Source organism: Macrotis lagotis, chromosome 1, assembly GCF_037893015.1.
Source record: "Macrotis lagotis isolate mMagLag1 chromosome 1, bilby.v1.9.chrom.fasta, whole genome shotgun sequence".
In the NCBI taxonomy this organism is placed as follows: domain Eukaryota; kingdom Metazoa; phylum Chordata; class Mammalia; order Peramelemorphia; family Peramelidae; genus Macrotis; species Macrotis lagotis.
In genome coordinates this window covers 347,312,699-347,333,507 of record NC_133658.1, presented here as the reverse complement: position 1 = coordinate 347,333,507, position 20,809 = coordinate 347,312,699, and the positions used below count along the sequence as shown (strand labels likewise).

The 20,809-nt window shown below is 39.2% G+C and overlaps 1 pseudogene; it reads left to right on the top strand.

The window, feature by feature from the left end:
* Positions 1 to 1,306: 1,306 nt before the first annotated feature.
* Positions 1,307 to 1,791, top strand: LOC141517733 (large ribosomal subunit protein uL30m pseudogene; annotated as a pseudogene).
* Positions 1,792 to 20,809: the final 19,018 nt, after the last annotated feature.

Sequence of the window (20,809 nt, the reverse complement as noted above, 5' to 3'; positions counted from 1 at the left end):
GTCAAAAAGTACTGAGTCTCCACTGAACCAATCTTGTACCTTTGCTAAATATCTTTCCCATTTTATGGTTGAGTAAATTTCCTTGAAGTCACAACTTCTTTGCATTTTCCTCATCTATAAACTGAGGTATGGACCTGGATAGTTTCTAAGTTCCCTTCTAGGATTAAATATGTGATCCTATGATCTAATGAATCATCCCCTTCCCTGGAAGACCAGTTGCTTTCTTTTATAAAAAAATTGTTTACTTTTACTATTCTTTTTTTTTTAATTTTGAGTCCTGAATCTCTTCTTCCCTTCTACCCCTTTCCTCATTCACTGAGAAGGAAAATAATATATCAGTTAAAAACATGTGAAATCATGCAAAATATATTTCCACATTAGTCCTATCACCGAACATAGCAAAAAAAGAAAATTATATTTCAATTTGCACTCAGTTCATCAGTTCTCTCTCTGGAGGTGGATAGTATTTTTTTCATAATGAGTCCTTTGGAATTGTCTTGGATCATTTGATTGATCAGAGTAGTTAAGTCTTTCACAGTATCATCATTATTATTACTCTTGCTGTGGACAATTCTCTACTCGTTCTTATCACTTCACTTGGTATCAGTTCCTATAGATTTTGCCATGTTTTTCTAAAACCTGCCTCCCCCAAATTTCTTATAGCACAATAGTACTCCGTCATAATCATCTGCCACAATTTGTTAAATTATTTCTCAATTGATGAGCATCTTTTCAATTTCTAACATTTTTGTCAAAACAAAAGGAGCTGATATAAAGATTTTTGTATATTAGGTTCTTTTCTTTTTTCTTTGATCTTTTAGGGGTACAGATCTAAGTAGTGGTATTGCTAGATCAAAGGGAATGCATAGTTTTATAGCCCTTTGGGAATTGTTCCATATTATTTTTTAGAATACTTGTTACAGTTAACTATTCCACCAAAAATTCATTAATGTACTTATTTTCCCTCCAACACTTGTCATTTCTGATAGGTATGAAGTGGTACCTCAGAGTTGTTTTAATTTGCTTTTCTTTTTTTAAAATTTTGTACAAGTGATTTTTTTATACATTACTAAAATATTCTTGTTTAAGAGTAAACATACTCAGCTGCAGAACCCGGGAAGCCAGCATGACACAGGCCTCTGGCAGCGTGTACCCAACAGGGTTGTTCCTGGGGATCTCACCAGTCATGGCATGGTCATGGCATGGTTCAGCCTCCTGAAGATAAAGATCGGAGGCAGGAGCCAGAGGCCACTGTGGCCTGGAGGAGCTGCTTTTCAGACAGTGAGATCATCAGTGCTGATATCTAATGGCAGGGATTTTGTGCTTAGTGACCCAGAGTCCTCCAAATAGAGTACAGAATATGACAAAAAGCCTAGAATCTCTCACCTCAACTGATTGGATTCTTCATAAATTTACCATTCAAGGATTCCAGACAAAGTATTTCAACCTTCACCTGAATCTTGTGAAAAATATGATGGGGATCCTCAACACCCTCATAAGCTACACATTGTCACCAGAATTAAAAGTGTGCAAAGAAGACCATATTGGGAAAAGAAAGTCATAAAACTTCTTGGACTGGAAAAAGTCCATATTCCACAAGTGCATAATAATATCCCTTCAGTAAATGCAAAACTGAAAGTAGTTAAGCATCTGATAAGAATCCAACCATTAAAATTACCACAAGGACTTCCAACAGAAGAGCAAATGTCAGAAACTTGCCTCAAGACCACAGGTGAATTAGTAGTATAGAGGCATCTAAAACCAATGGGACAAAAGGTAATTAAGGCCTAATTGCATTCCCTCTTTCTTTAAATTCTCTCTTTAAATATTTTTCATGTTTTTTCATTAAAATGTGTTTTAAATACCAAAAAAAGAGTAAACATAATACCCCCTCCCCCCCAAAAATAGATCCTCATGAGAAATAAAGTAAAAGAAAGAGAAAAAAAAAAGTGCTTCAGTCTGTTCCGACACCACCAGCTCTGTCTCAGGTGAATCATCTTCTTTATGATAAGTCCATCACAAAAGCTACTTCCATATTTTTCCACCATTGCCATTGCTGATTGCAACTCCCTCCATCCATACCTCCCCACTACCATATACTATATTTTCTCTCTCCTTTCACTCTGTCCCTCTTCTAAAATGTACTGTAGGGTAGCTGAGTGGTGCAACAGACTGATCACTGGCTCTATGGACTGATCACTAGCCCTGGGGTTAAGAGGCCCTGAACCCACAAACCACCCCTGAGACACAGAAACCACCTGGCCCTGTGGTCCCAAACAGGCCACCCAATCCCAGCCCCTTGCAAGAAGTAAAAAAGAAAATGTGTTATATCTGACCACTCTCCCCTAAAATCCACCCTCTCCTCCATCACCCACACCCCCCCCATCACCCACATCCCCCCTTTCCCCCTTTTCTCCTTTTTGCTCTAGATGTCTATACCCCATTGAGTGTATATGCTGCTTCCTCTCCAAACCACATCTGATGAGAACGAAGGTTCCTTCATACCCCCTTACCTCCCCCTCTTCCATATCATTGCAATAACTTGTTGCAATAAAGAAAAAAAATCTTTTATATGAAATATCTTATCCTATTCTACCTCTCCTTTCTCTTACTCCCAGTACATTTCCCTTTTAGCCATTGACTCCATTTTTACAATATATTATATCTTCAAATTCAGCTCTCTTATGCTTCATCTATATAAGTTCCTTCTACCTGCTCTATTAAATGAGAGATTTCATATGAGTCTTGTCAATATCATTTTTCTATGTAGGAATACATGCAGTTCATCATCATTAAGTCTCTCATATTTTACCTTCTCCTCCACTCTCTATGCTTCACCTGAGTCCTGTACTTGAAGGTCAAACTTTCTGTTCAACTCTGGTTATTTCAGCAGTATCAATTGAAAGTCCCCTGGTTCATTGAAAGTCCATCTTTTCCCCTGGAAGAGGATGTTCAATTTTGCTGGGTAGTTGATTCTAGATTGCATTCCAAACTCTTTTGCCTTCCAGAATATTATATTCCAAGCCCCATGAGCCCTTAATGTAGCTGCAGCTCCACGATATTTGAATTGTGTCCTTCTGGCTGCTTGTGATATTTTCTCTTTGATGTGGGAGTTCTGGAATTTGACTGTAATATTCCTGGGGGGGTTGTTTTTTTGTGGATCTCTTTCCAGGGGGGATTGGTGGATTCTTTCAATTTCTATTTTTCCCTCTGCTTCTAGGCTATCTGGGCAATTTTCCTGTAGGAATTCTTTAAAAATGAGGTCAAGGCTCTTTTCCTTATCAAGACTTTCATGTATACCAATAATTTTTAAATTATCTTTCCTGAATCTGTTTTCCAGATTAGTTGGTTTTTCAATGAGATGTTTCACATTTTCTTCTAATTTTTCATTCTTTTGCTGTTGACGTATTTTGTCCTGACTTCTCATAAAGTCATAAGCTTCCTTTAGCTCCATTCTACATCTGAGGGATTTATGATAGTTTTCTTATCTCCTTTTCCATCTGTCCAATTCTGCTTTTTTAAAGAATTCTTCTCCTTAATAACTTTTTGAACTGTTTTATCCATTTGACCTATGCTGGTTTTTAACATGTTATTTTCTTCAGCATATTTTTTCATCTCCTTGACTAAGCTGCTGACTTCTTTTTCATGTTTTTTCTGCATCTCTCTCATTTCTTTTCCCAATTTTTCTTCTACCTCCCTTACTTGATTTTCAAAATCTTTTTTGAGCTCTGTCATGGCCTGAGCCCAACTTCCATTTTTCTTGGAGTCTTTAGATGCAGGAGCTTGTACTTCCTCATCTTCAGATTGAATATTTTGATCCTTCTTGGGATCATAGACAATGTACTTCTCATTGGTGTTCCTTTTTCTCTGTTTACTGATTTCTCCAGCCTGTGCCTGGTTTTGGGGGTGCTTCCTGAGCTTTTGAATATTATTGGGACCCTCCCCACAAGGATCTCGGTGTATGAAGCTCTGACTGCCCTCCTGGTCTGTGAATGACCACAAGCACACCCCTCTGCCAGGACTGAGGTGAGGGGCGCCCTGTTCTATGGAGGAGGGACCTAGACTGTGATCAGGATCTGAATGTGGTCAGAGCCTCAGATTCCTGTTCCAGGTCCAGAAGACAAACCTCGGAATTCTCCCCTACCTTCGGTGGACTGAGCATTCAGGGTTTAGTTGCCTGGAAGCTCTAGCTTGCCAGCTCCATGCCTACTTCTGTTTCCTGGATCTGGGCTATGGCAGCTTGCTGACTGCCACAACTGCCCTGAGAGCCTGGGCTTTGGGAGCTCACTCTGGCAGAGTCCCCCTGCTGACCCTCAAAGTTGTACTCAAGTGCTCCCCTAGGGTATAGGTCAGGAAACTGCCCCTGCTGTCATGAGCTGTGGCTCCCAACTCCCTGGGGCTGCCTCCGGGAGGCTAAAGTTTCTTCGCTCTGGCAGGCCACCACTCTAACCCCATGGAGTGGAGCCTTTCCACTATTTTCCAGGTTACCTTGATCTGGAGAATTGCTTCACTGGATCTTTCTGTGGGTTCTGTCTCTCAAAAATTTAGTTAGAGTCATAATTTTAAGATTTTTGAAATATTATGGAGAGAACACCTAGGAGAAGCTTTTCTCCTGTGGCCATCTTGGTTCTGCCCCCAATTTGCTTTTCTTTAATCAATAATGATTTAGAACATTTTTTCATGTAACTATAGATAATTTCAGTTTTTTCTTCTGAAAATTGCCTGTTGTAATCCTTTGACCATTTATCAATTGGGGAAATGACTCTTAATTTTACAAATTCAATTCCCTATATATTTTAGAAATGAGGTCTTTATCAGAGAAATTTGCTGTAATTTTTTTATATTACTTCATTATTTCTTTTAGTAAAATGGAGTTTCCATAATTATCTTTTTTAATTATGTCTATCTTTTGCTTTTGCTTTGTCTGAGTTCATTTGCTATCCCTGTCCTTTTTACTTCATCTAAAGCATAATAATTCTACTTCACCCCTTTATTCAGCTTCAGCTTCTGTGTGTCTTTCTGTTTGAACAGCATCTCTTGTACATAATAAATGATACTTGTTTCTAATTTTTTCTGTAAGTCACACCTGTTTTATAAGTGAACTCTTATATTCACAGTTGATTGTTGTGTATTTCCTTCTATTCTATTTCCTTTGTTTATTCTTCTTTCTCTTTTTAACCTATCCCTCCTCAAAGAATCTATTTTGCTTCTGATCATTGCCCCCCTTAATTTTCCCTCTCTTTTATTATCCTCCTCCTGATATCTATTATGTATTATCACCTTCCCCTTCTATTTCCATATTGAGTAAGATAGATTTCTATATCCAACTGAGTATGTATATATTATTTTTCTCTCTTTGAACCAATTATGATGAGAGTGAAGTTCAAAGCACTGTCTACCCCCCCATTTACCCATTATAAAAGCTCTTCTTTGTGTGCCTTTTTAATATGAGAAAAATTTCCCATTCTACCATTCCCTTCCTCCTTCTCCCAGACCATCCATCTTTTTCACACTTACATTCTTTTTTTTTGGACATTATCCCACACAATCAATTTATGTCTATGCCTTCTATCTAAATAGACTTCTTTTAAGTACTCTAATAATGAAACCACTCTTGGGATTTATATAGATTATCTTCTCACATAGGAATGTGAATAGTTTGACTTTACTGAGTCTCTTATGATTATTCTTTCATGTTTACCTTTTTATGCTTTTCTTGAGTCTTATTTTTGAATGTCATATTTCCCATGCAGTGCCGGCCTTTTCATCAGGAATTCTTAGAAGTTCTCTATTTCATTAAAAACCACACCACCCTCCCCCTCCCCCCAATGATTATACTCAGTTTTACTAGGTAGGTGATTCTTCATTGTAACTTCTTTGCCTTCCAGAATACTATATACCAAGTCCTCTATTTCTTTAATGTGGAAATTAGAAACTGCTCTATCTTTTGTGAATCTCACTGTGGCTTCATAATATTTGAACAATTTCTTTCTAACTATTTGCAATATTTTTTCCTTGACTTGAAAACTCTAAAAATCAGTTTTATTACTCCTGGGAGTTTTCATTTTGAGATCTCTTTCAGGAGGTGATTGGTGGATTCTTTCCATCTCTAATTTTATTCTCTAATATTGAGGCAGTTTTCCTTTATAATTTCTTAAAATATGATGTATAGGTTTTTTTAAATTATGATTTTCAGGTGGTCTAATAATTCTTAAATTATCTCTCTTCAGTGTATTTCCAAGTCAGTTTTTTTTCCCAAGGAGATATTTCATATTATCTTCTATTTTTTCATTCTTTTGACTTTTGTTTCTTGATGTCCTACAAAGTCATTGGCTTCCCCTTATCAATTCATAATTTTTTATTTTTTTTCAGAAAATACCTTTTTTATTTGGCCTAATCTGCTTTTAAAGTTCTTTACTTCTATGAATTTTTGTTCCTCTTTTACCATTAGACTAATTCTGTTTTTTAAGGTGGTCTTTTCTTCTGTATTTTTTGAACCTCTTTTTACCAAGCTGTTAATTTTCTTGCATTACTCTCATTTCTTTTCCCAATTTCTCTTCTACCATTATTATTTCTTTCTTCAACTCTCACAGGAATTTTTGTTGGCCTTGGGTCCAATGAGATTTTTTTTTGTGTGATTTTATTCATAACTGTTTTCCCATTGCTGTCTTCTAAGCTTATATCTTCAAATTCCCTACCACTGTAGCAACTTTTTAATAATCAAGGTTTTTTTTTTGGTTTGCCTTTTTCCCCATCCTATTTCTTCACTTTGAACTTTATGTTAAATTTGAACTTGGCTTACATGGCGATGGGAAGACACTGTGCCAAGTTTCAAGCTTTACTGAGCTACTATTTTCAGAAATATTTCTGGTAACCTGCCAGTTTTTGGTGCTTTCAAGGTGGTATTGTCCTGGAGTCTTTACTGAAGAAGAATCTTGGATCCCCAACAGTTGAAGTACTAGTATTACTCTTAACCCTGTGACCAGGGTTCCTGTTCCCTTGTAATGATCACAAGCACTCCTCTCCTGGAACCACAGCTCAGAACTGTATTTAGACAATAGAGTTGCCAATAAGCTTCACCCACACCCACTGTCAGCAAACAATCCCCTGTAATCTCTTGCTGACCAGTTATCCCATCCTCCTACTGTCTCTGGGTCAAGAGCTCCTGAAGTTGTTGCTGTTACTGTTGTGGGGCCCTCTACTGGGACTCCTGCCACATTCTAGGCCTGTGTCTACACTGGAAATGCAGACCTTTCTCATGAATCTCCCAAGTTGTCTTGGCTGGAAAAATGTCTCTTCTGAACTCTTGTTAACTATGCTGCTCCAAAATTTGATTTAAGGTATTATTTTAAAGTTATTTGGAAGATTATGTTTGGAAATTCAATTGAATTCTATTGTCCTGAAAATAGTTCTAACCTATTGCCAATTCCTAGTCCTTTCCCTTTCCTTCCGTAAGCTACTCCTTGCCTTAACAACCCAGTGCTTCTCTTGGAGTCTAGTTCCTCAAGTGTCTCCCAGTGCAGGGTACTTCTTCTTTTCCCTAACCCTGAACAAAATTAAAGTTGATAGCAATGTAGTCAAAAGGGCTGTTTGCAGCCATATTTCCATGCCAAGGGACACTGAGATGTCCCAGAGTCATCTCCTTAAATGCTAAAGAAGACCAAGGACTCAACCTAAGGCCTAACCCAACAAATCCTGGTTAACACTTGAAAATACTTTGGGGGAGGGGGCGGAGCCAAGATGGCAACATGAAGGGATCGAGTCTTAGGAGCTCTCTGATAAAAACTCATAAACTAAGGACTCTAACTAAACTTTCGAGAGAGAGAACCCACAAAGGGACCCAGTGAGTCAGTTCTCCTACTCAAAGTAACCTGGAAAAGAGCAGAAAGGCTCTGCTCCCCAGGGTTGGAGGGGCAGCCCACCGGAGGGGTGGCCCACCAGAGCGAAAGAGCTTCCGCCTCCTGGAGGCAGCCCCAGGGCACTGGGAGCCAGGGCTCACAGCAGCAGGGGAGTCTCCTGAGCTGCACCCCGGGGAGCACCGGGCACAAAGTGGGGGAACAGCAGGGGACCTCTGCCAGAGGGAGCACGTGGAGCCCAGCCCTCAGGGCACACAGCAAGCAGCTTGGTCTTTCCGCAGCCCAGACCCAGAAAAAGAAGCAGGTGGAGCTGGTAAGCAGGACCCTCCAGGGCATGAGCCCATTGAGCTGAGGGAGGGGAGTGAAGAGAGACTGCTGAGCTCTGTCCTCTGCCCCTGGAACAGGACTCTGGGGCTCTGACCACATTCAGATCCTGATCGAAGTCTAGGCCCCCCCATAGAACAGCAGGGCCCCCCCCACCTCAGCCCCGTGGCAGAGCGGGGTGCTTATGGTCATTCACAGACCAGGAGGGAGGACAGAGCCTCACACACTGAGACCCTTGTGGGAGTGTCCCAAAAGCTCAGGAAGCACCCCAAAAAACAGGCTTAGGCTGGGAAAATGAGCAAGCAAAGAAACAAGAGGAAGACCATTGAGAAATATTTTGCAAATAAGCCCAAGAAGGATCAAAATACTCAGTCTGAAGATGAGGAAGCACAAGCTCCTACATCTAAAGACTCCAAGAAAAACAGAAATTGGGCTCAGGCTATGACAGAGCTCAAAAAAGACTTTGAAAATCAAATGAGGGAGTTGGAAGAAAAACTGGGAAAAGAAATGAGAGAGATGCAGGAAAAACATGAAAATGAAGTCAGCAGCTTAGTCAAGGAAATACAAAAATATGCCGAAGAAAATAGCATGCTAAAAACCAGCTTAGGTCAAATGGACAAAACAGTTCAAAAAGTTATTGAGGAGAAGAATGCTTTAAAAAGCAAAATTGGCCAGATGGAAAAAGAGATAAGAAAACTCTCTGAGGAGAACAAATCCTTCAGACAAAGAATAGAATTCAGGGAGATTGATGAATTTACCAGAAATCAGGAATCAATACTTCAAAACCAAAAAAATGAAAAATTAGAAAAAAATATGAAATATCTCATTGAAAAAACAACTGATATGGAAAACAGATTTAGGAAAGATAATTTAAAAATTATTGGAATACCTGAAAGTCATGATCATGAAAAGAGCCTTGACATCATTTTCAAAGAATTACTACAGGAAAATTGCCCTGATATTCTAGAAGCAGAGGGCAAAATAGAAATGGAGAGAATCCACCGATCCCCCCCGCCCCGAGAAAGAGATCCCAAAAAACCAACCCCCAGGAATATTATAGCCAAGTTCCAGAACTCCCAAGTCAAAGAGAAAATATTACAAGCAGCCAGAAGGACACAGTTCAAATATCGTGGAGCTGCAGTCAGGATCACACAGCACTTAGCAGCAACTACATTGGAAGCCCATAGGGCTTGGAATACAATATACAGGAAGGCAAAAGAGCTTAGAATGCAGCCAAGAATGAACTACCCAGCAAGGCTGAATGTCCTCTTCCAGGGAAAAAGATGGACTTTCAATGAACCAGGGGAATTTCAAAGGTTCCTTTTGGAATGGCCAGAGCTGAACAGAAGGTTTGATCTTCAGATACAGGACTCAGGTGAAGCATGGAGATTGCAGGAGAGGGGGGAAATATGAGGGACTTAATGAGGATGAACTGCATGTATAGAAAAATGATACTGATAATATTCATATGAACCATCTCAGTTAATAGAGCAGGTAGAGGGAGCTTTTATAGTTGAAGCACAGGAGAAAGCTGAATTTGAAGATAAAATATGGTGTAAAAATGGAGTCAACAGGAAAAAAGGGAAATGTAATGGGAGAAAGAAAAAGGAGAGGGGGAATAGTACAAGATATTTCACATAATAAGATTTTTTTTATTACAATGAGCTATTGCAATGATATGGAAGGGGGGAGGCAAGGGGGAATGAGGGAACCTTTGCTCTCCTCAGAGATGGCTAGGAGAGGAAACAGCAAATATATTCAATGGGGTATAGACATCTGGAGTAAGAAGGAGGGGGGAGTAGGGGGAAGGGGTGGGGATGTGAATAAAGGAGGAGAGGATGGACCATGGGGGGAGAGTGGTCAGATATAACACATTTTCTTTTTTACTTCTTGCAAGGGGCTGGTATTGGATGGCCTGCCCAGGACCATAGGGCCAGGTAGATTCTGGGCCTAAGGGGTGGTATGGGGGCTCAGGGCTTCTTGGCCCCAGGACCAGGGATCTGTCTGCTGCGCCACTCAGCTACCCTACAGAAGAGTCAGAGTGAAAGGAGAGAGAAAATATAGTACATGGTAGTGGAGGAATAAGAAAGGAGGGAGTTGTGATCAGCATTGGCAACGGTGGAAAAATATGGAAGTAACTTTTGTGATGGACTTATCATAAAGAATGTGATCTACCCATGACAGAATTGTTGGTGTTGGAACAAAGACTGAAGCACATTTTTTGTTATTATTATTTGGGGGAGGGTGCAGGGCAAGTGGGGCTGGGTGGCCTGCCTGGGGCCACATAGCAGGGTGATCTTTGGGTGTCTGGGGCCGGATTCGGACCCAGGTGCTCCTGGCTCAAGGGCCAGTTCTCTGTCTGCCATCCAGCCACTCCTACTTTTATTACTATTTTATTTTATTTTGGATTTTTTTTTCTTCTTTTTGTTTTTTGCAGGGCAGTGAGGATTGGGTGGCTTGCATGTAACATGGCTGGGTGATTATTGGGTTTACGAGACTGGATATGGACTCAGGTGCTCGTGGCTCCAGGGCTGGTGCTTTGTCTATTGCGCCACCTGGCCATACCTACAATTATTACTATTATTTTTTTTATTTTAATTTTTTTCTCTCCCCTTTACTTTTTTCGCCCAAGCAAGTCTATCTATATTCATGGGGGGAGGGGTATTTTGTTTACTTGTAAACAAGAATATTTTATTAATGTAAAAAAACATTTGTACAAAATGAAAATAAAAAATAAATTTAAAAAAAAAGATGAACATTAACAGAAAAGATCAAGCGGCAGAGAATAAAACTCTAATTGTCGGACAGAGTACGTATCCTATGAAATCATAAATCCCATGGACCAAAGTTAAACCAGAAAATTAAAGCTAGTTAAGTAGTATTAGCACAAAGTAGGGATTCTGTTGATTTATCATATTTGGAAACCAGTAATAAACATAATTTGGTGTGAAGATCAGATTTGTTTACTCTTTTGCCTTACCCAGAGTCCTGCTGACTCACTTTGTTTTTCAGCAGATAAATACTAATTATTGATCCTGAGTAATGATCACAAAGGAAAAGCAATCAGGACCTAATAATTTTAACTCTTTATTGTTCCAGAAGGAAAGACATGCAACAACACACTGTTACTTGGGAAGTTACAATTAAATTTTCATTTCTGGAAAATCTTACCATAAAAGAACAGTTGTAGACTTTGAAACTACAGGATTTTTGCTTTCAAAAGACAATGCTGGGGCAGCTAGGTGGCACAATAGATAGAAAACTGGTCCTGGAGTCAGAAGGACTTGAGTTCAAATCCTGCCTTAGACAATAATTACCTAGCTGTGTGACCTTGGGCAAGTTACTTAACCCCATTATCTTGCAAAAACAAAAGACAATGCCTGGGCATCTATTCATTATTTAATCATTTCAAAAGCCTTTTTATTCAATTTTATTTTCAGTTCTGAATTTTCTTCTTTCTTCCTTTCCCTCCACTATCCATTGACAAGAAAAATATAACCCATTACAAATATATATAGACATGCAAAATAAATTTCCACATTACCCATGTTCAAAAAGAAAGAAAGAAAGAAAATACTTTGGGGGCTATGTTCCTAAATGAGACTTCTTGAGTAAATCTGACCCTCAGGGAAATCCCCCAGCTAGAGACTAGTTTAATTTTGATCCTCTTTTCTTTGAATTTTGACCATTCTTCTAGCAGGGTTCTTTGTCTCTACTTTCTCCCCTCACAAATCTATATTTCACATCACCCAAATAATTTTCCCAATATGCAACCCAGTCTACAGGACCCTGAATCATTTCTGGTGGGACATGTGTGTTTTGACTCAGGGCTATAGGTCTTGGAACGTTGGACTCCTTTTTACCCATTGCACCAAGTATAAATTTCTCAATGAGGTACTCAAGGCCTTCTACAGTTGTTTCAAGCCCTCTATCTAGCCTTATTGTATACTACTCTTCTCTAGTTTATATATTCAGCACAACTGGATTCCTCCCCACTCTCTATCCCATCCTACACCTTTCCTCATAATCTTTTTTCATAATTGAAATGGATTCTCCTCCACCTCCAGTCCCAATCTCATCAGTTTTTTTTCCTATAAAGACCCAATGCTTGATGTCATCTCCTTTATGAATCACAATGTTTTGCATATGATAGAAACCTAGCAGATACTGAATTCTATTGAAAGAAATCTTGCTTTGACCTCCCATCTTGAAAATTATCTCTTGTTCTTGTTTCCCCAATGGATTTTCTGGGTCTCCTTTACATTTATCTCACCTTCCTAAAATCATAATATAAGTGTGAATGTCTTTCATTTAGTAAGCTTCTTGAGAGCAGGGTCTGTATTTATTGCTGTCCTTTGTACTGATTGACTCCACTTCATTCCAGATGAATACTTGATGAATTCCAAGATAAATACTTGCTGAATTCACTGGAGCAGATCCTTTATAGAAATGTAGTAGAGTTTTAGTAGTCCCATTTTATAGAAGAGGAAACTGAAGCCCTGTCAACTATTGAGTGGCAGAGTTAGAAATCAAACTTTAATCTGATCATCCTAATCCAAAATCCTTTTCATTGCAGCAAATTTTTTAAAAGGAAAAAAAAAAGGATTAGGACATTTAACTATAAGGGCCTCATTGCTTCAAAGACTATGGGGTAATGGGAGAACAACAGTGAGGAAGGACAATTTTCCCTTTATAAAATAAGGAGGCATAGGAGCAGGGTTGGACAAAAAAGCTAAAATTTACCATAATCCTGCCTTGAGAGGAAGGACAGTATCTCTAGAGAGTTAAAGTGGGGTTTGGGAATATCTTTCTATGTCTTTGGTAGTTCTCTAAGCTTGTCTTCCTGCTTTCTAGTTTTCTGGTATAGTGAAAAGGATCCTAGATTTGAAATTTAAAGTACTAGGCTCGGGTCTTTTTTTTTGACACTTGTGTGATCTGTAACTTCAGACAATCCCATTTCCCTCTTTGTGCCTGTTTTTTCATTTGTATGTTGAGTGTCTAGTTATAGATTACACACATATATGAAAAAAAGCAGGAATGGAATGAGGCTGGAGGAAGACTTTCTGAGCTTGATGTTTGTACTTGTGCAAACATTCACTTGCACAGGAGACAAAAGCATTTTGTTTAGATTACGAATAGACCCAGAAAACCCTTGGCAGTTTATCAGAAGGGTAACCTCTAAACTGAAGCTTTCTGGGGGTAACTTAGCAATCAGATGTTGAAAAGAGAGCCATAAGGAATTTCTAACTCTGAGTCAAAGTGAGGTTTTTGACAGGGCTGAGTGAGCACAAAGTGGAATTTAAAAAAAACATATTTGCACTGATGAACTTTAGTTGAGTCTTTTCAACATTTCAAAATGCATAGGTCCTGGGGTGAGAAACTTTCTTTCGAAGAAGAAATACTTATTTCTGCCAAAGTCCTGTGGGAAATGGTAAAAAACTACAAAAGCATCAAGGAAAATAAAAACAAGAAAAGGTAATTTGATTTCATAGATGAAAGACTGTTTTGACAGCTTGTAAGGAACTGAGAAGTTAATGTAGACTTCTCTTTTAAGGAGTTAGACTGAAAGGCAGGAGACATAAAGTATAAATTTGAGATGATGTCACATCAGTGCATTTTTTTTGAGAATAGGTAAGACTTTACTTCTGGTTAAGATGACAATGTGAAAGGTCATTGATGAGCCTAGCTCTCCCATATTTTATCTAACATAGATCTAAAAAGAACATCTAATCAAAAAAAGTATCAAGAAATAAAAAAAAAAACAACCAAATAGTAGGCTTAGGTTTTTCCCAAAAGATAATTAGAAGCCTGTAGAATTTGGGAGAAAGTCCTCCTCAAGGAAACCAGTGAGAGCTCCCTGTTAAATCTCTGACCAGGAGAGGCTGAAAACCAAGACAGCAAAGGCAGAACCAAATAGAGTTTGCCTGTGCCATCCAAGAGCATGGGGAGGGGATAGGACCTCATCCCAGCATTTCTCCCTTCCTATGGAAGGAAAAGTCACTAAGCCTTTTCCCTAGTCCAGTGACTAAGTGTTAGAACTTTGCCTTTCTAAAAGAGTATAAGCCCTGGGCTTTATTCAGCATGCATTTGTTACATGCCTACTATATTCTAGACACTGTGCTAGTTGCCAAGGACACAAAAGGAAAAATAAGAAAATTCCTTTTGTCAAAGGGGCTTTCATTATCTTGGGAGGAAACATGCACAATCATAAATAAATATAAAACATATACAAATACAGGTCATTTTAGAGGTGAGAGCTGGGGAGGGAAGCACTAGGAACTCCAAAATTGAGATAATCAAGTCTTCACTTCTTATGAGGGAAGAGATAGTGTCTCAGTGAAGGACACCAGTTAAAACCAAAAACCAGAAGCAGAGAATAGCTCAATAACCTTGTGCCCAGTAAAGCCTGGCCTGGCAGCAACCAGCAGGGATCAATGGAGCATAACTAAGCAGCAGTCACCAGAGACCAGCAGGAGAAATGCAATGACGTCATCAGAAGTCATCCTTGGCACTGCAGCATCAGTGGTATGAATTGACCCTGCACCAGTGCTTTGTAGTCGAGGTATGTATGTGACCCTCTTTGTATATGTTCTGACCACATACATTCTCTATATGTGTCCATTCTTCCCATTTTGGATATATTTGAAGGAGCATGTACTACTCTTTTTTCTTATTATGCTGTTTTATTACATTATTTTTATTGATAATATTTTATTATTATGCCTACTGTTTTGAGTTTCTCATTTCTAACTGTTCTCTTTCCTGATGTTCTTTTAAGTCCCAATTAAAATCCCATCTTCTACAGAAAAATTTCTTAATTCTGGTGCCTTCTCTCTTGGTTCTTTATCTAACCTATACATGGGTTTGTAGTACATATTTGTTTGTTGGTTGTCTCCTTCCTTTAGATGGTGAACTCCTTGGGAGCAGAGACTCTCTTTTGTCTCTTTTTGTTCCCAGCTCTTAACACAATTCTTAATATGTAGTAGGTGCTTATTGAAACTTATTGACTTGATCGAGTTCTGTCCTTTGATTGGTAAGAATAAGCCCTTCAGTGGGGGCATGTGAGCTATGGTTTTGAGTGGATATGGACTGGTAGAGTACCTTAAACCTGAGGAACCTGAGGAACCCTCTTCTGGGAACAAATGTGTTTTACATATAAAATGATATAATCATATTTGCACTCCCTAACTCTCAGGACTATTGGGAGAAGAAACATGAGAGAAGATCAAGGGTAAATTGGGACAGCTGCCATGTGATTTTCTCCCCCCACCCATGCCTTTACACTAGCCCCATGGAGGGGGAGGTGTGGCTTTCTGCTATGTCCTAGCCACCCCTGCCCATTCTTTCCACAGTGAATGAGGGATGAGCAGGCTCATGACTGGGAAGACTAGATTGGGGGTGAGGGGGTTAATGCACATCCTTCAGTCTGACATTGGGGCCCATCAGCGAGGGAGCAGAGCAGAGTGCAGGGTGACAGAGAAGCCATCCCAGGCGGTAATGACTCGGGTGCCGGGAGGAGAATGACATAAATAATATCCCATTAGAGGCGGTGCTGCTCTGCTGAGCGCCTTGTTTTGCAGGAGACATTATGGGCTTCATAAACAGACTCATTTATTTTCCAGTCTGTGCCCTCAATGCCGGGCTGCTCTCAGGAAGCTGAGTCTGGGCAGCTGAGAAGGTGACTGGAGGGGGGTGGGCCGGAGGGGACCAGAGGTTAAGGAAAGCCTGGGGAGGAGGCTTCTTTTGGCTTGCAGGAGTAAATTCCAGTTCTCCTACTCACTCAGTGCTGACCTTGGGTAAATCGCTTCTTATCTCTTTGGGTCTCAATTTTTCCATCTATAAAACAGTAGACTGACCTAGATAATCTCTGAGATTCCTCCTAATCATAGAATTGTAGGGTCACAGAGCTAGGGCTGTAAGGGCCTCAGCAAGATCAAATGAAATAATATCTATAAAGTGTTCACACAGGGATTGAATAAATACTTATTCACTTCGCTTCCCCTTTTCCCTCTTAGCCCCTCACAGAGTCTATCTACTCCAACACTCTCATTTTATAGGTGAGTACACTGAGAGGGAGGTTGAATGTCTTTCTCAAGGTTGTCAGGGACAGAGCTAGGATTGAAAGACCGACTCAATGACTCTTGTCACACCTGCAACATGTGACTTTTTTTCCCTTGACTTAGATCAAGGCTTCACATAGTTGAATGTACATTTGACTAATCAATGTTGCTAAAAAGTAGCTAAAAAGAACAATGTTTAAACAAAATAGCTATGTAGTCAAGAGTTTAGGCTGCTCAATATTTATTATGTTCCACTTTGCTTTCACCCACTAGAGGTCTTTTTCTCTAACCTGATTGGAAAGAGGATAGGACTGATTGGCAATATTTCTACCTCCTGGTCATTAAACTTTCATGGAAATTCTAGGATCCTAGATCCTAAATAATTTGCCTGGCATTCTAAGGTCTTTCAACTGTCCTCCCAACCTCCTCTTTTAACATTCTCTTTTCTCCTTTCCCTCTCTAGACTATCACAGCTCCAACCAGGCTAGACAATTTGTGTTCCTCAAATAGGTCCTTTGCTTGCAGTTCCTGGAATCCTTTTCAACCACTGCCCCCATCTCTGTCTAACATCCTTCAAAAACCAGGTCAAATGGTATTTCTTTTCATACCTGCAAGTGTCTACTTTGATCATCTCATTGACATTCACATCTCTCTCTCTCAGCTCTTGAGTTTCCATAACTTTCTATGAGGTACTGCCTGTACTCTCACTTAGTACTTATCAAAGATGGCTGATATTTATTCAATTGAGTAATAGAGACAGCATGTTATAGTGGAAAGTTGGTTGGACACAAAGTCAGGAGATACTTTGATTCAAATTCTGCCTCCGGTGCTTATTCATTGAAAAAGTCACTTTACCTTTCTCAGGGCAGCTAGGTGGCACAATGGATAGAATACTGGCCTTGAATTCAGGAGGGTGGGAGTTCGAATCTAATCTCAGACACTTGTCACTTCCTAGCTGTGTGACCTTGGGCAGCTCATTTAACCCGGATTGTCTCATATCCAGGGTCATCTCCAGTTGTCCTGATCCATATCTGACCACTGGACTCAGATGGCTCTGGAAGAGAAAGTGAGGCAGGTGACTAAACACAGCACCCCCATACTCAAATCCAATTCATGTGTTTGTCATGGCATCACCTCTCTGATGTTAGATCTTCTTCAAAAATGAAGGACAGGGGACAGATAGGTGGTGCAATGGATAGAGCACCAGCCCTGGAATAAGGAGGATCTGAGTTCAAATTTGACCTCAAACACTTAATAATTGCCTGACTGTGTGACTCTGGATGAGTCACTTAACCCCCTTGCCTTAAATAAACAAAATTAAAAAAAAAGAAAATGAAAGACAATCATTACTATTATTACCATTCTGACCTTCAGTTTCTCATTTGTAAAGTAACAGTGTTGTTTGTGAAGGTCAAATGAAATGGCATAAAATGACATAAGTGACATTAAACTTTTCAGCTCTTAAAATTCTATAGAAAAATCCACTCATTGTCATTTTATTCCCACTACCTTCTGAATATCTCCAGTTAAATCTCTTATTAGTCTCTTAAACATACCTAAAACTAAACCCAGTTTGCGGTAACCATCTCAGTTATCCATATTCCTGAGAGATTCAAGTTAGTGAGCCAAGTTGGCCCCAAAGAGAAAGTTCATTGCTACTTCTGATTTTTCATATATAGTTGAGTATCAGAACCTTTACAAGTCGTACAATATTTAATTTACACTTGGAAAAGTTTCCCTCTTACATTTCATTTCCTCTCTGCCTCCTGTCCTTCAATTTTCTTTAAGTCTAACTAGGGTATGCTTATGCTGTTGATATATTGTTGTGAGTGATTCTTTGTGATTCTCCTTGGGGTGTTCTTGGAAAAGAGATACCTGAGTGACTTGCTATTTCCTTCTCCAGTTTATTCTACAGATGAAGAACTGAAGCAAACAAGATTAAATTATTTAGGATCACACAGCTAATAAATGTTTTAAGTCTAAGGCCAAATTTGAACTCAGGTCTTCCTGACTCCAGGTTCAATACTCTATCCACTGTTCCACCTAGCTGCCCATAAATAGAGTATACAACTGATCTTACTGATGCTCTTTGGACTTATATAAAATAATTATAATTTTTTTCATATTCATTCCAACCTCTCATCCTTCTTCAAGCTTCAGTCAACCCCTCAGCTGAGGGCATCATATTTCACAGAATTGAGGTCATCCACCAACAGGTTTTTCTTCTCTCCCTGTCATCTTACATTACTCTCACTATCTCCTCCTTCACCCTTGTCTCTCATAAAAAAGTAGTCCTTCTCCTTATCAAAGCAAGCTTCTATTGCGTCCTTGATTCCATCCTTTCCATTTTCTTCATCAAATTGAGCCCTCTATCATTCCCACACTTTCTCTAACCTTCAATCTCTCCTAATCTACTGTTTCCTTACTTGCTGTCTACAAACATGACTAGGTCTCCTTCTATCATTAAACATCCATCACTTGAGTCTAACATCATTGCTAGCTATTGTCCTCTATTTCTCCTTCCCTTCTAGGTTATACTCCTGAAGAAATATGTCTATAATTGGTGCTTCTACTCATACTCTCACTTAATTCTAAATCCTCTGAAATCTGGCTTCTGACCTCGTCATCAGGATGAATTTGTCCTCTCCAAAGTCATAAGTGATCTCTTAATTGCCAAATCTAATGGCCTTTACTCAATCTTCATCCTTCTTTTTAAATTTTTTATTTAATTTTTATTTTTTATTTCCCAATTCTCTCCCATTCCTCCCCCACTTATTGAAAAGGCAGAAGAAACCGTTATACATATGAAGTTATGCAAGACATATTTAGTCCTTATCCTTCTTGACTACTCTGCAACCTTTGACACTGTTGATTACCTTTTTCAAGATATTTTCTTTTCTCTAATTTTTTTGTCATACTGCTATTTTTTAGTTCTCCTTCTACCTAGTAAACTGCTTGCTCTTGGTCTCCTTTGCTGGTTCTTCATCCTTGTCACATTCACTAATTATGTTATAATCCAGGGTTCTATACTCAGTCCTCTTGTCCTCTATACTCTCTTACTTGATAATGTCATCAGCTTTCATGGGTTTGGTTATTATCTCTAAAAAGATAATTCTCATATCTATGAAAAATATGATTATAATATACATACACACATATAACCCTTATCTCTTTCTTGATCTCCATTCTTACATCACCAACTAAGATGCTGATGTCAACACCAACAATTATCTTTTGGACATTGAACTGGATGTCCTGTAGACATCTGAAATATAGCATGTCCAAAAGTGGAGAAAAGAGGAAGGGGGAGAGAGAGAGAGAGAGAGAGAGAGAGAGAGAGAGAGAGAATGAGAATTGTGCTCAACTGCTCAGTACAGGTCCTACTACTCACATAGGTTGTTGTTTGTCCTTCATTCTTAAAAAGGACCATGACATTAGAGAGGTGATGCCATGGCATGCAAGCAAATTGAATTTAAGTAAGTATGATTAAATTTTTTTATTTTGACCTTACAAGAGGTCATTCTTTGCTTCATTTCTTTCTTAACTGCCTTAATCAAGGAACAGGTGTTGTTTCAGTCAAAGAAGACTTTAAATTAAAAAAGCCATTGTCTCCCACTGCATCCCAGGGTCATGGCCAGTCATCCTGATCCATATCTGGCCACTGGACCCAGTTGGTCCTAGAGGCGAAAGTGAGGTTAGTGACTTTGCACAATCCTCCCTCGCTTAAATCCAACTCACTTGTATGTCATGGCATCACCTCCCTGATGTCATGGTCCTCTTAGAGAATGAAGGACAAACAACAACTTCCCTACACATTCTCTGCAATCCAATCTTGATATTCCTTCCACAGAACATTCAGTCTATCCTACTTTATGTCTTCTCTCTGACTGTCTCCTATGTTGTCCCTTCTCATTTCTGTCTTCTGGCTTATCTGCAATCCTTCAAGAAGGATCTCAAGTCTCCCTTTCTTCAAGAAGCCTCTCCCACCCATCCCCCTTACTCCCAAATACCTCTCCTCTGGGATTACTTCCTATTTATATTGTATTTAACTGTACACAGTTGTCTGTTGTCTTTCCCATTAGAATGTGAGCTCCTTAAGGATAGGACTGTGTTTTTTTTTTAGGTTTTTGCAAGGCAAATGGGGTTAAGTGGCTTGCCCAGGGCCACACAACTAGGTAATCATTAAGTGTCTGAGACCAGATTTGAACCCAGGTACTCCTGACTCCAAGGCCAGTGCTTTATCCACTACACCACCTAGCCTCCCGGAGGACTGTGTTTTTGTGATTCTTTGTATCCCCATCAATTAGCATGGTAAGAACTTAATAAATGCTTGTTGATTTATTACCAATTGATTGATATTTTCAACATTTGATGCTTTCGCATATTTGAAAATAACAAGCATAATCATCCTATCTTTTCTTCTTTTGTAATATATAATACAATTTTGTTTAACCATTTTTGATATAATATTCTCATATATTCATTCCTTTCCAAGCTGCACCTTGGTCTTTTTCTACAACATCCAGAAACCTTTTCAATCTAGAAGCTCACTCCAGTCCTAAAATTCAG